Source organism: Mustela lutreola, chromosome 7, assembly GCF_030435805.1.
Source record: "Mustela lutreola isolate mMusLut2 chromosome 7, mMusLut2.pri, whole genome shotgun sequence".
NCBI lineage: Eukaryota > Metazoa > Chordata > Mammalia > Carnivora > Mustelidae > Mustela > Mustela lutreola.
In genome coordinates this window covers 121,148,250-121,160,859 of record NC_081296.1, presented here as the reverse complement: position 1 = coordinate 121,160,859, position 12,610 = coordinate 121,148,250, and the positions used below count along the sequence as shown (strand labels likewise).

General features: G+C 51.8%; 1 long non-coding RNA gene across 1 annotated transcript; it reads left to right on the top strand.

The window, feature by feature from the left end:
- The first annotated feature begins 4,058 nt into the window (after positions 1 to 4,058).
- LOC131835374 (uncharacterized) lies at positions 4,059 to 7,353 on the top strand. The gene is made up of 2 exons (XR_009355161.1): positions 4,059 to 4,367; positions 7,092 to 7,353. It is a non-coding gene; the product is annotated as an uncharacterized LOC131835374 (long non-coding RNA).
- The last annotated feature ends 5,257 nt before the right edge of the window (positions 7,354 to 12,610 follow it).

Genomic DNA, 12,610 nt, shown 5'->3' with positions numbered 1-12,610 from the left:
TTCTGGTTCCTGAGGGTCAGGAGGGACTCCTGCCTCTGTGAAGACGATGAAGTGAGGGGCTCTCTAGAGAGTGGAAGGGGGGGGTGGGGGGAATGAGACCCTCGGATTCAAGTCTCAGCTTCATTCCAGCTCTCAGTGTCCGTTTTCTCATCCACAGTTCGGAAGCAACGGACAGATGTCACATTGCAGCCGGTGGCGATGTCTGTGGTGTCTGTCACATGCTGTTGAACACAGCTCTTAAATGCTTTCTGACCACTCGGTATGTGCCAAGCATTGTTCTAAGGCCCTTGCTTATATTTTCTTATTAGTGTTCCAGCAACCCACTGAGATAAGGATTGTTTTTCTCCCGTTTTTAGATGGGGAAATAGCCTCGGCACAATGGAGTACCTTTCCCAAGGTCACACAGCTGGTACGTGGCAAAGGCAGGAGTCCCTCTTGGACAATCCCTGGGACCTAGGAGATGCTCAGTGACCCTCACTGATCAGCTCCCGTGGCCCCCCCATCCAGGAGATGTCTTGGGCCCAGGGTCATTTTCCCTGGGATCTTCCAGGTCAAGTGTCAGAAAGCGTAAAGAAAGGCCCATCAGCTTTTCAGGTGGTGGGTCCCAAAGCTGGCCCAACCCCCGAGCAGGCAGGGGGCAGAATCCAGCCCTCTGCACCCAAACCCTCCTGTTCTCCCTGTCCAAGGGCACCTCCAAGGCAGCTGCAACTGCTGCTTTGGAGCAAAAAAATCCCTTCTCTGTAGGGCGGGAAGAGGCCGGCTCCTCCCTGAGCCAGCCGGATGCCACTTCTTCCGGTCATTCTCCAGGGCGGATCCATTGTAGGAATCAGCCAGGCTGGCCACAAGGAAGAAAAACACCCGCTTCCCATAGTCCCAGCACCAGTGGTGGAAAGCTCCAGGCTTGAGCTCCCTGAGACCTCTCCCTAGGTCCCGGGAGAAATCATCAGCCCTACTGGGGTGACATGCCTCCGTAGCCCACAGGCCCGGGGCGGCTGACATCAGAGGCTGAGGAGACCGTGGGCCTCAGTGAAGGAGTGGGGCTCTGTGTACCAGGCAAGCCTGGGTTTGAATCTCGCCTCTGCCTCTTACAAGCCGGGTGTCCCTGGCTAACTTCTCTGAACTTCAGTTGTTCTTTCCACAAAATGGAAGAATACCCAACTTAGGGCGTCTTACAGAGCTATGGTTTAAAAGTCAAAGGAATGTGTACCGAGTACCTGAGACATGAATGGTAGAAGGGATAGAATAAATGGTAAGTGAGCGAATCCTCACAGCAGTTGTATGCCAGGCACTGTGCTAGGCAAGGAAGGTCCACACAGGGGTGGACACGAGCGCAGGACAGACAGAGAAACCGGGAAAGAAGGTGCCGGGATGGTGGAGTGGGGGAAGGGCAGGGAACAGGTGGGGCCTAACTTGCCCCGTCCAGGAGCTCCCTGAGTTATTGCTGGGGCCTACTATGTGCCTGGGGGTATCATGGGGAATCCCGCTATGGCTACAACCCAGCCCTTCTCTCCAAGACACAACACTGAAACGCACAGAAAATTCAAGGACAATACAGGCGATAAAAGTCTTAGAGACGGGTTCGGCTGGCTCACTTGGAGGAGTGTGCAGCTCTTGGTCTTGGAGTCGTGAGTTCGAGCCCCACGTTGGGTGTAGAGATTACTTATGAAAATTAAATAAATGAGAAAAGCCTGAGAGACCAAGGTGCAAGGAATCATAGAGTGAGAAATGCGGTGCACCTGAGAGGGATGAAGGACCCTTGTTCAGACTTGCAGAAGAGATCTGCCGGTGCGGGGAAGCCTGAGTTCTTCCCTATCTTGTTTAACAAGGTGCAGGACAGAGGAGGGCCCTGGCCAGAGCTTGCTTTCCTCTGTTCCAGCAGTCCTTCCCCCAGCGCCCCCTCTCTGCCTCTACTGCTTGGGCCCAGGGCTGAAACACCACAGGACCTGTCTCTATGGGACCTCGAAGCCAAGCTGGGAGCCTGACTCGATAGCTTGTCCCCACTCACATCCTGCAGGAGTGCTGGTGCCACGCAGGGAGAGGGAGTGTGGAGCTCAGGAAACAAAGCCACTTGCAAGTCCCTTGTGGGCTGGGGAGATTGGGATCGGAGCTGGCCCCTTGTCCCAGATCTGTTTCTCCCTCTTTGGCTCCCTCTTGTATGACTTGGTCTCAGCTGAGTCCGGTGGACCTTCCTGGGTTGAAGAGACCGTTCCAGAAAGAGTATGGAGGTCACGCGAGGGAGGCAAGTTGGAAGATGAGGCCCTCCCCAAACTTCCGCGTCGGGCCCCTGCCTGGCCCCAGCAGGCACGGTCTCCTCCCTTCCCTGCAGGCCCGAGTGTGCTCCTGCAGCTCCCTGCCCTCCTTTTGTTGGAGGTGAGTTTTCTCTTACAGCACACTGTCTTTGCGACAGCATGCTGGTGTCTTGGGACACAGCCTCCTAGTATGTGTGTGCCCTTATGTTTTACCAAGAGGCTGCCTTTCTCCCCACCCAGTAACAGTGAACACTTAATAAGCACTAAAGAAGTGTGGTGATAGCCCACTCCATGCTCCATGCTCACGTGACATTAAAAAGGGATCTGTTTTTAAAATTAGGGGAGCAGATGAAATGTCCAGTCCACTTAATCGTGTGGGGCGCGGGGCTGCCCGGTGTCTGTGCTACCCGAGCTCGCACCTGTGTCGGCGGCAGCACTGTCCCGTGATGCCTGCCAGGGTGCGTGTGTTTCCCCCAAGTGCATTTTCGTGTCCCAGATCACATTACTCTCAGGGAAGGTGACTCTTTTTGGAAGAAATAGGCTGTCTCTCTGCTCCTTATGTGGGGAATGGGAAGGGAGGCCTCAAGAATCGGTGATTACAAGAGTAGGCTCCCAGGGGTGCCTGGGTGGCTCAGTCGATTCAGAGTCTGCCTTTGGCTCAGGTCATGATCCCGGGGCCCTGGGTAGGGTTAGGGAATCTAGCCCCTGCCCAGGGGGGGATCCTGTCTCTCCCTCTTCCCCACTTCCTGCTCCTGCTTTCTTTTGCTATCTCAGTCTCTCTCAAATAAATGAAATCTTTCAAAAACAAAACAAACAAACAAAAACCACAAGTGGGCTCAGAAGCCGGAAAGCCAGGAGTTTGGTCCTGACTTTGGTCTCTTGCTCCTTGTGTAACCTTAGGGAAGGCACTTGACCTCTTAGAGCCTCAATATCCTCATCAGTGCAGAGCCCAAGAGTGAATGCCCTCACAGAGAGCTCAGGTGCATTAGGTGAGGTCCAGTGGGAGCGACCGGGCAGGAGGTCCATGTCGGGGCTTTGGGGCTACTTCTTGCTGTGTGATTCTGGGAAAAGCACCAGCCTCCTGAGGTTTGCTCACGTCTGCAGTGGGGGGCTGTGTGTCCAGTTGCCTTGAGTTAGGGGAGGGTCAGATGAGGTCTCTATACCGTGAGGGGCATGTGGTAAGTGCTCAGTAAACAATGGCCTGTGACAGGCTGGCGTGAGGGGCTAGGAAAGGACAGGAAGATGACATCCTTTCCCACTTGGCTCTTTCTGTGTTTCTCTTCGGAAGCCGGGTTCTGGGCCTTGGGGCAGTGAGCAGCCAGCCGCTGCCCAGCAGGGGGGAGGGGCACCCTCCCTGCTCCTTTGCTTGCCCCGGCCTGGCTTTCGGTGGCTCTGGGTAGGTCCACGACCCCGGCCACGACAAGAACCAAGCTCATTTGCAGCGTCCTTACCGTGGAGGCTTAAATTCAATGGCTCTGGGACCGTGGGGCCGCCATCTCCTCCTACGACTGGGCCATGTTTTCATTCCTAACCATCCTCCCTCATCCAGAACACTTGGGATTCTCTTGTCTCCAGCAGAACCCCAAACACCTCCCACCCTCTCACTGGGATAGCAGTTAATTAAGTGTCTGTCAGTCACAGAAACTGGAGGCAGATATCAGATGACTGTTCCCTCAGCCTTTTCCCGAAAGGCCCACGTGGGCTGGTTTCCTCAGCTCAGCAACATCGGCGCTCCTGGACCGCCAGTCTTCTTGACCACTAAGGGCGATGGCCCTGGGGCTGGTGAGCAGCTGTTGTCCATCTCCCGGAGCCAAGCAGGGAGCTTAGCCTGCAGTAGACAGTCGTATCTGGTAGGGCCCGAAAGGAAAACAGCCTGCTGGTTATTGGGCTGCCGTGAAAACTTCAGCCCTGGAGGTCTCTCACAAACAGGATAGAGTTTCATCTCTCTGGAATGTGTTAGGGTAGCAAGGCCTACCCGTCCTCTGCCCAGATGAAATCTATCTTCCATGAAGGACTGGGCCCCACGTCTGAGCTGCACAGAACTATACAGATCTCCACGAATAGAACATAGAGCTCCACTCATGGCCGCCAAGGCCTTGAATGACTATCTTTCTCCAGGTAACATGTTTATTTCTTTAACTCCCTTGAAGGTGAGGATTCCATCCCATGTGATCTCCACGCATCACTTAGCATGGCGCTGGATACTTCTAAGCATCCACTGAGGCCCCGTGTAGTTAGGTGGCTGCCCCTGAGAGGGGAGCAGAGCTTAAGAGGATTGGTAGGTTTGGGGGAAGCCAATGAAGGGCTGGAGTTTGGGGAGCTCCCTGAGGAAAGTGGGCTCCACAGGGCAGGGCCGTGGAGATCAGTGCTGGGGACAGCCAGAGAAGGTAGTAACCTGGGGAGAAAGCGCTGGGGCCTAAAAACAAGGAAGACCATTGACGACCTTCAGAGCTTTGTTGAGAACCATCCCTGGAATCCCCCACATGGCACCTCTCTTTGTGTCAGCATGGGGTTCAGACCTGACTGCTGACTTCCAGCTGACCTCCAGTTGACCTCCAGCTGACCTCCAGCTGGATGGGAAGAAGTGTGAATGAGATGTGGTTTCCGGAGAAACGGGGGCTTGGGTGGGCAGAACCGAAGGATGAGCCTCCAGGCCAGGAGTGATACAGGGAGGCAAGGACTCAGAATGGCCCAGACCACAGGGCTCCCTGCAAGCCTGGGGATGTGGCCTAAGGACACCCTGTGTCCTTAGGGAGGGATGGAGCTCTGGGGTTGACCGACCTGGGCTGACCCTGGGGTAAGAGGGAGAATGACCAACAATGGTGGCCATGGCCATGTTTCACACGTGTGGGGTTTCACAGTTTACAGAGGGCTTTCGTACCTGTTAGCTCAGGAACAGGGAGAGGGTGGAGACGTTTAGTTGCCTCTACCGCATCTGCTTCCTGGAGGGCCTTAACCCTGACCCTCCCATTTCCCCTCTCTCTTTCCGGGACTGAGCACTTGTGCTGGGCTTTGTGGCCTCGCGCAGATCTAGAGCGGGGTGACAGCAGGGACAGGCTCTGGAAGCGTGCTCCTCAGAGCAGCTCTGCCTCCTCTCCCTTAATCCTGCCCCCCTCCCTCCCTGAGGCGTGGTTCTACACTGGCTTCCCTGGGTTCCCAGGAAGGCCGGGGAGGCGGAACCCCTCTTTCTGTGTCTCCCAGAAGGGAGGAGCTCTGGGCTAGGAGGAGAGCTGAGCTTCTGGTACCTATTGGAATCACAATAATCTGTTTCTTTCCTCACCTGTTCTACCTGCTGGCCACACCTCCCAGCTTTTCCATCTTGCTCTGCCAAGGGCACTGTGGGTCCACCTGCCCCGATGGTCAGAACCTGCTTCCCACACTGAGTCAGATCGCCACCTCCTTCCTGACAAATGGCACACGGGGCAACACCAGCCCTGGCCTTGCTAAATTGCCCTGATGTTCCTCCACCAGCCTGTGAGAATTTTTCCAACTTGGGGATTCTAGCTGCAGAAACTGCACCCAGCCTCTGCAGCAGGCCCTGGGCTGGCCAGGGATGTGACATAGGTGGAGGAGAAGTATGTGGAAGCCCAGAAGACCATGTTTTTGACAAGAAATAGGGGCATGTATCCAAGATCAGGAGCGGCGGGCCACAGGGGAGAACTGCCTCTCGTGGAGAGATGGGCCAAAGGGGCCAACAGGAGACACCGTGGACTTCGAGTGTAGGGTGAGGAAGGGGAAAGTCAGCCGGGCCCAGGTGTGTGGATCTGGTCTGGCTACCTGGAAAGCACAATTACAATACAATACATACACAATTTGATGTATGTGATTCTGAACTGATGAGACTGGCAGATCAGGACACAGACGTAGCTTTTGCATGTTGGGTGGCCTCACCTAGAATTTTCAGGCTAGGACATAAAAGTGGGTGAGTTAGATGGTCCCACCTATTTGAAACAATGTCCTATTACAACCCAGACCCACAAGACATCGTCCCTTAGGAGTCACAGAAAGAAGTATGGGGTCCTGTGAGAGTAACAGTCCAGCATCACGAGAAGTCTGTCTTTAATTAATTAATTAATTAAGAGAGCATGAGGGGGAGAAAGGGCAGAGGGGGAGGGAGACAGAGAATCTTTTTTTTTTTTAACAGTTGTTTTTTTTTAAAGATTTTATTTATTTATTTGACAGAGAGTGATCACAAGTAGGCAGAGAGGCAGGCAGAGAGAGAGGAGGAAGCAGGCTCCCTGCTGAGCAGAGAGCCCGATGCGGGGCTCGATCCCACGACCCTGGGATCATGACCTGAGCTGAAGGCAGAGGCTTTAACCCACTGAGCCACCCAGGTGCCCCGGGAGACAGAGAATCTTTTTTTTTTTTTTTTTTTTTGAGACAGAGAATCTTAAGCAGTTTCCATGCTCAGGACGGAGCCTGACACGGAGCCTAATGTGGGGCTCGATGTGGGGGTAGGGGGGCTCGATTTCATGACCCTGAGATCATGACCTGAGTCAAAATCAAAAGTCAGACATTTAACTGACTGAGCTCTGCGGGCGCCCCACGCAACATGAGAAGTGTTAGGGGGAGGGCTGCACGGTACAGGAAGAGTGGTAGAAGGTACTGCAGTCTGGAGAATTTGAAGTCATCCCCTGGCATCGGGTGACCGTTTGCCTGGAGAGTCAGTGGGGAACTAGAAGAAAAACATATAGTCAGCTTGGCTGGGGCGCATCTAGGGTGCAGAAACGAAGTCAGGCTAGGTGTGGTTATGCTGTGGTAATAACCACAAAATCTTGGTGGCTCACGATAACAAAGGTTATTTTTCATTTATACCACGTGTCTGTTGTGTGTTGGCTGTAGGTCTGCTCAGCGGTTTTCGCTCCTGGGCTGATGGACAAATGCTGGGACTTTTTGATCTGGGACTCTGACGGTGTCATAGCAGAGGGAAAAGAGACGCCATGACTCACTCACTGATCCTCAGCACTTCTGTCTGGAAGTGACACCTGTCACTTCTGCTCACATTTCATTGGCCAATGCAAGTCCTCTGGCTGAGCCTAAACTCTCCTGGGAGAGCAAAGGATAATTCTCCCCTGATGATCAAAAATAAAGTTTACCGCAGAAATGGTCCTAAAAGTCAGTTTCTGCTTTAAGCCATAATCTAGCCATAGCTTGAGAAGTTGGCTTTCCCTGGGTGGCGGGTGTGGGGGGTCCTTTTCAGGACCATGTTTGAGGCATAAATATTTCTCTTGTCTCCATAAAATGAAGTGCCACAAAATTGTAGTTTTGAAACGTCCTATTGTCTGGTTGGGGGTATTCAGGGCTGTGGTTTATTTTTGCCCAGGGAGCAGGTCCATCCCCAAACACCCTGACCTGGCCAGGTTTTGGCTCTCACTGTGCTGTTGTAAATCCCAGGGGCTCCCCTCCATCAGTATCTGCATCTGCCTTGCTTTTGGGGTGTGTACCCACTCTCCCTGTTTGACTTGCTCCAGAGACCCCCAGAATGCCAAGGGGGGGCAGAGAAGGGCACATGCCTGCCAGGGGAGGAGGACCTCACCCCTCTCCTCACAGTTCAGTTGGTCTGAGAAGTATAGAAATCTGTTTTCTTTGGGATGTGGCTCAGATATTTTCATTTCATGGAACCTGATGCCTCCAAATCCCATTTTTTTTTTTTTTTTTTTTTTTTCTTTCCAGGCTGGAGTGCCTCTAGTATGAGGTGACAGTCTGGAGAGTATTAGCAGCCACCCCTTCTTTCTGGGTCAGGATCAGGCTTATGTAATTAGAAGTCTGAGGAGGAGATGGGGAGACAGTCAGACTCACCCCAGCCAACAACCTTCCCCCGCAGCCTTCTGGCTGGTTGTCACAGAATTCTAGAGCAGGAAGAGACCTTGTACCTAACGACCTCTCCTCCATCTCCTCCCAACTGGACATTTGAACATCATGAGGACCAAAATGCAACCCACTTGTCCTAGGTGTCAAAGGCGGGGCTTCACATGACCCCAAGGGCATCCCATATCCTATCCTTCAACTAACTTCCAGATTGCTTCCCTCCACCCCTCCCCATCTCCTCCAATAAGATAAACACATCTGTGACCCCATCCTGAGGGGACATGGTGGAAGGAAGGAGGGAGGAGGGATCCTCCCCAGTGCAGACAATCAGGGACTCGGCCTTGACTTGGGTTGTTATGATAGGACTTGCCTCTCTTCTCCAGCTGGTGGGAGTACTGACCCCAGGGAGCTCAAGTCCTGGGGGAGGGAGAAGCTGGCCAGGGAGAAAAGATAAGAGAGAGAAGGGGAGGAGTCTGGCTAGCTCCCACCTCCTGGTTGCTGTTCCAGCCAAGTGGCTGAGCTGGAGAAAGAAAACTGATAACAGATAAGGATGCTTGCTTTCCTGTGGCCTTGTTTACCTAAGCTTGAGTTCTTGCTGGTCCCTGGGGGTGGGGTGAAGGAGCTTTGTGGGTAGAAGGCAGTGTGGGGTTCCTGGACTGAAAATTGCTTTCAGTCCCCTGAGGTCTGAATGGCTCAAGGATCTTCTCTTACCTTTCAGCACCCCCTCTGCCTAGACTTCCTGTGCGAAGCCAGCTAGACAATGGCTCAAGTTGAAATACGAGGCTTTCCACACTTGGAGTAGGGCCTTTCACCCCAAAAGCAGTGGGCTTGGTGACTCTGCCTCTCACCTGGCCTCCTGGGAGTCTGGGCCCCAGGGTAAAGATCTCTAGCCCCAACAAGCCTTATGGTAACCTCCTTGAGCTAATCTAAATATTCTCTGCCTTGCTTTTTCTGCACGGCATTCCTCAGCCTCCCTGAAAGAAATAGAGTCTGAACTATTATCTGAGGAGCTGAAAACCATCAAAGGGCAGTCCTTATGTGCTGGGGAACAGGCACAGAGTAATGAAAAAAAACAGACCCAGCCCATGCCTGCATGGAGATTCAAAACATTTAAATGATTCTGTGAAACATGGGCCAAGGCAGGATGTGCTGTGGAAGCACCTAGAAGACACCTCGCCTTCCTGATGGTTGGGAAAGACTTTCTGAAGGATGAGCAGGATTGTCTCGACAGCTGAGAGAAAGACAGGGAAAGAGGATCCCAGGCAGATAGAAGCACAGGGGAGGAGAAAGAAAGTGGGGTATGTGGGGGTAGGGGGAAGAAAGTAGTGGTGTTTTGTGAGACCCAGAGTGGGAAGGAAGCAGTAGTGAGAGATGAGGCTGCAGAGGCAGGCAAGGGTCAGTAATGGCAGGCAGAGAGAAGGAAGAAGGGGGACCGGGGGCGGGGGCGAAGAATGGGAGCCATGGCAGACTGGTTGGGGTGGGAGATGGAGAGACTCTAGGAGACTTTCCTCTACAGAGCAATGATAACCACAGCCATTTCTGAGATACTCTTAGCTGATAACTCTTGGGGCACAGCCCTTGCCAGGCTCAGCTGGTGGCCTTCCAGCGTCAATGCTCCCCAAACATTTGTGGGTTTGGGGCTGCCTCCCGTGGATTCGTCGTGGCCTCAGCCTCACTGTGGTAGGCATCTTTCTGGTCCCTCAGCCCAGCCCTGCGTGGTGTGACTTGACACCAGACTGGTGATGTTTTCCTGAGTGGTCAGCATCCCTGAAGCAGCTCACCCAGGTAGGAACCAATTCCTCTGAAGCTGTCTGCATCCGCCCACCATCCCCATCTTGCCCTCATAAGGCAGCAGTTAGAAGGATCCAGAATACCTTTCTAACTGAGCTGAAATACGAGGCTTGAGACACCCCCAAGACCCATCAGCAACTCATTCATTTGCCCCCTACTCATGCCTTCCTCCCTTCCCTTCCCTTCGACGGTTATTGAGGGCTTATTGACTCTCTGGAACTAGCACACACTAGGTACCTTCATTGGCTCGAGCTCTATTTTTAATCCAGGAAGTCCCAGAGCTGGTAACACTAAGTTTAGTGGGTCAGGGTACAGGTTCTGACATCACATCATGGGGGTTCAAATTTTCTAACCACTTCAGTGACCTGGAGGAAATCTCTTTTACACCTCAGTTTCCTGATCTGTAAAACAGGTAACAATAGGACCTATTGTGGAGGCTTTTGGTGGATTAAAGGAGAGATTCCTGTATAAGGTTTTGTGTACAGTAAGTCACTGAATATTAGTTACTACTGTTTATATACGTCAGCTGCTTACTTTGGAACAGGAAGTTGTTAGGAGGAAATCTTTTTAGAGTTTTTTACTGAGATGGTAATACAACAAAGTTAAAGCTATCTGTGCTAACAGCAACTATTTTTGTATTCACTTCCACTATTTATTATGACGATCATGATAATAAAAATCCAGAAGTGCATAGAACTTTAGGCTTTCTTTTCATCTGCTCCAGCAAACCTGCTATATATAGATTCAGGAAATGACCGTGGTATATGCAATCCTTGCCCATATCCACGCCGAGATGTGAGAACGCTGGGTTTACATTCCGTTCCATCCCTTCCATCTTGTGTGATTGTGGATAACATCTTGGAAGCCGTTTCTCCTCATCTGTTTGATGGAAATGATAATATCCTTTCTGGATTATGGAAAGTAGCCCTAATATGGGCAAATGCCCAACACATAACAGAGAATTAGTAAATGCTAATTCCTGTCCCTCCCGGATGTAGCGTGGGGTTCGGAAAATGGGAGGTACCAAGGGTTTTTTGTCACCAGGCTGGCCCAAGTCCTTTCCAGCCTTCCCATAGGAAGCCCCTAACCTACCTGAGAGGACCAGAAACTCTGCTTTAAAGAAGTAGAAGGGGTCAGCCACCCTCTTGTTCTCTCTCTGAGGCCAGTGTAGGGAGGGGTCGGGGGCCATGTCAGCTTCCCCAGCTGGCCCAGTGGAAGGGACCAGGGAGTGGGCGAAAGCAAGGAGGAAACACTGTCCTGGGAGCCCTCTTGGGGGCTCTGTCCTCTGTGGTCAGTGTGGTCTGACAGCAGCTGGGGAGAAGAACTGTGGCACGGGGTGGTGGGTACGCTGGGGATCTCGGTGCTCCCGAAGAGCCAATGGAACAAACCAGACACAATGAGAGAGAAGCTTCAATGACTGGGATTTTGCGGCTCATTAGATCAGGCTGATTGGAGCAACCTGGCTGAGTTGCCTAAATCCCCCTTCACTTCCCCCACAAAGGGACTTTCTTAGACAATAGGAGAATATTATATTAATAATGAATGACTTTATGGGATGCCAGGGTGACTCGGTTGTTTAAGTGTACGACTCTTGATTTTGGTTTTGGTCACGATCTCAGGGTTGTAAGATCGAGCCCCTGTTGGGCTCCATTTCCATGATGCGTGGAAGATTCTCTCTCTCCCTCTGCCCTTGCTCTCCTCAAAAAAAAAAAAAATAAGAATAATTTTTTGTTTGTACAACATTTTAGAAATTTAGAAATTACAGCATTCTTTTATATTTGTTTTCTAATTTCTTTTTTTTTTTTTTTAAGATTTTATTTATTTAAGAGAGCGAGAGCGAGAGACTGAGAGAGAGCATGAGAGGGGAGAAGGTCAGAGGGAAAAGCAGACTCTAGGATTGTGACCTGAGCCGAAGGCTGTTGCTTAACCAACTGAGCCACCTAGGCATTCTGTTTTCTTTTTTTTTTTTTAATTTTATTTATTTATTTGACAGAGAGAGAGAGAGAGTTCAAAAGCAGGCAGAGAGGCAGGCAGAGAGAGAGGAGGAAGCAGGCTCCCCGCTGAGCAGGGAGCCTGATGTGGGGCTCAATCCCAGGACCCTGGGATCATGACCTGAACTGAAGGCAGAGGCTTAACCCACTGAGCCACCCAGCCACCCTGGGTGGGCACCCTGTTTTCTAATTTCAATCTCACAAAGAGGCAGAAAGGGAAGTAATATTTCTATTTGACAGGTGAGAAAATTGAGGTTCAAGGGGGCTAAGCCGCCTGACCAAGAGCACACAGTTCCTGAGCTGGGATGGCAAGCCAGGCCTTCTAGTGCCAACATGCTCACAACTGAACAATGAGCAAGTAACTAGTGATTGGCCACTCAAATGATGCAGAACTTTCTTCATTAAAATTTTTAAAAGATGGAAGTGCTATCTGGCTCTTAGTCCTTTTCAGATTCATCGACTTCTTCTGGGCTTGGGAACTTCGTGCCCATGGGAAACGCTCTCGGGGACGGAGAGACATACAGCACTGCACAGCTGGCGGGATTTGTGGCAGCTCGCCCTGCGGAGGGATTTTCAGAGCTGCTTGTTAATAGGTGACTAATTGAGGTTACAAAATCATGCTGTCTGGACATCAGCTGTCACCAACAGGATTAGGAGCCTCTCATCCATTTAGTCTGTCTCTAAGAGATGACACAAACAGTGTGAATGTGGGACCTTGGGAAGCCCCATTTTCCTCTCTGGGCCTCAGTGTCCCCATCTGTAAATGGCTAA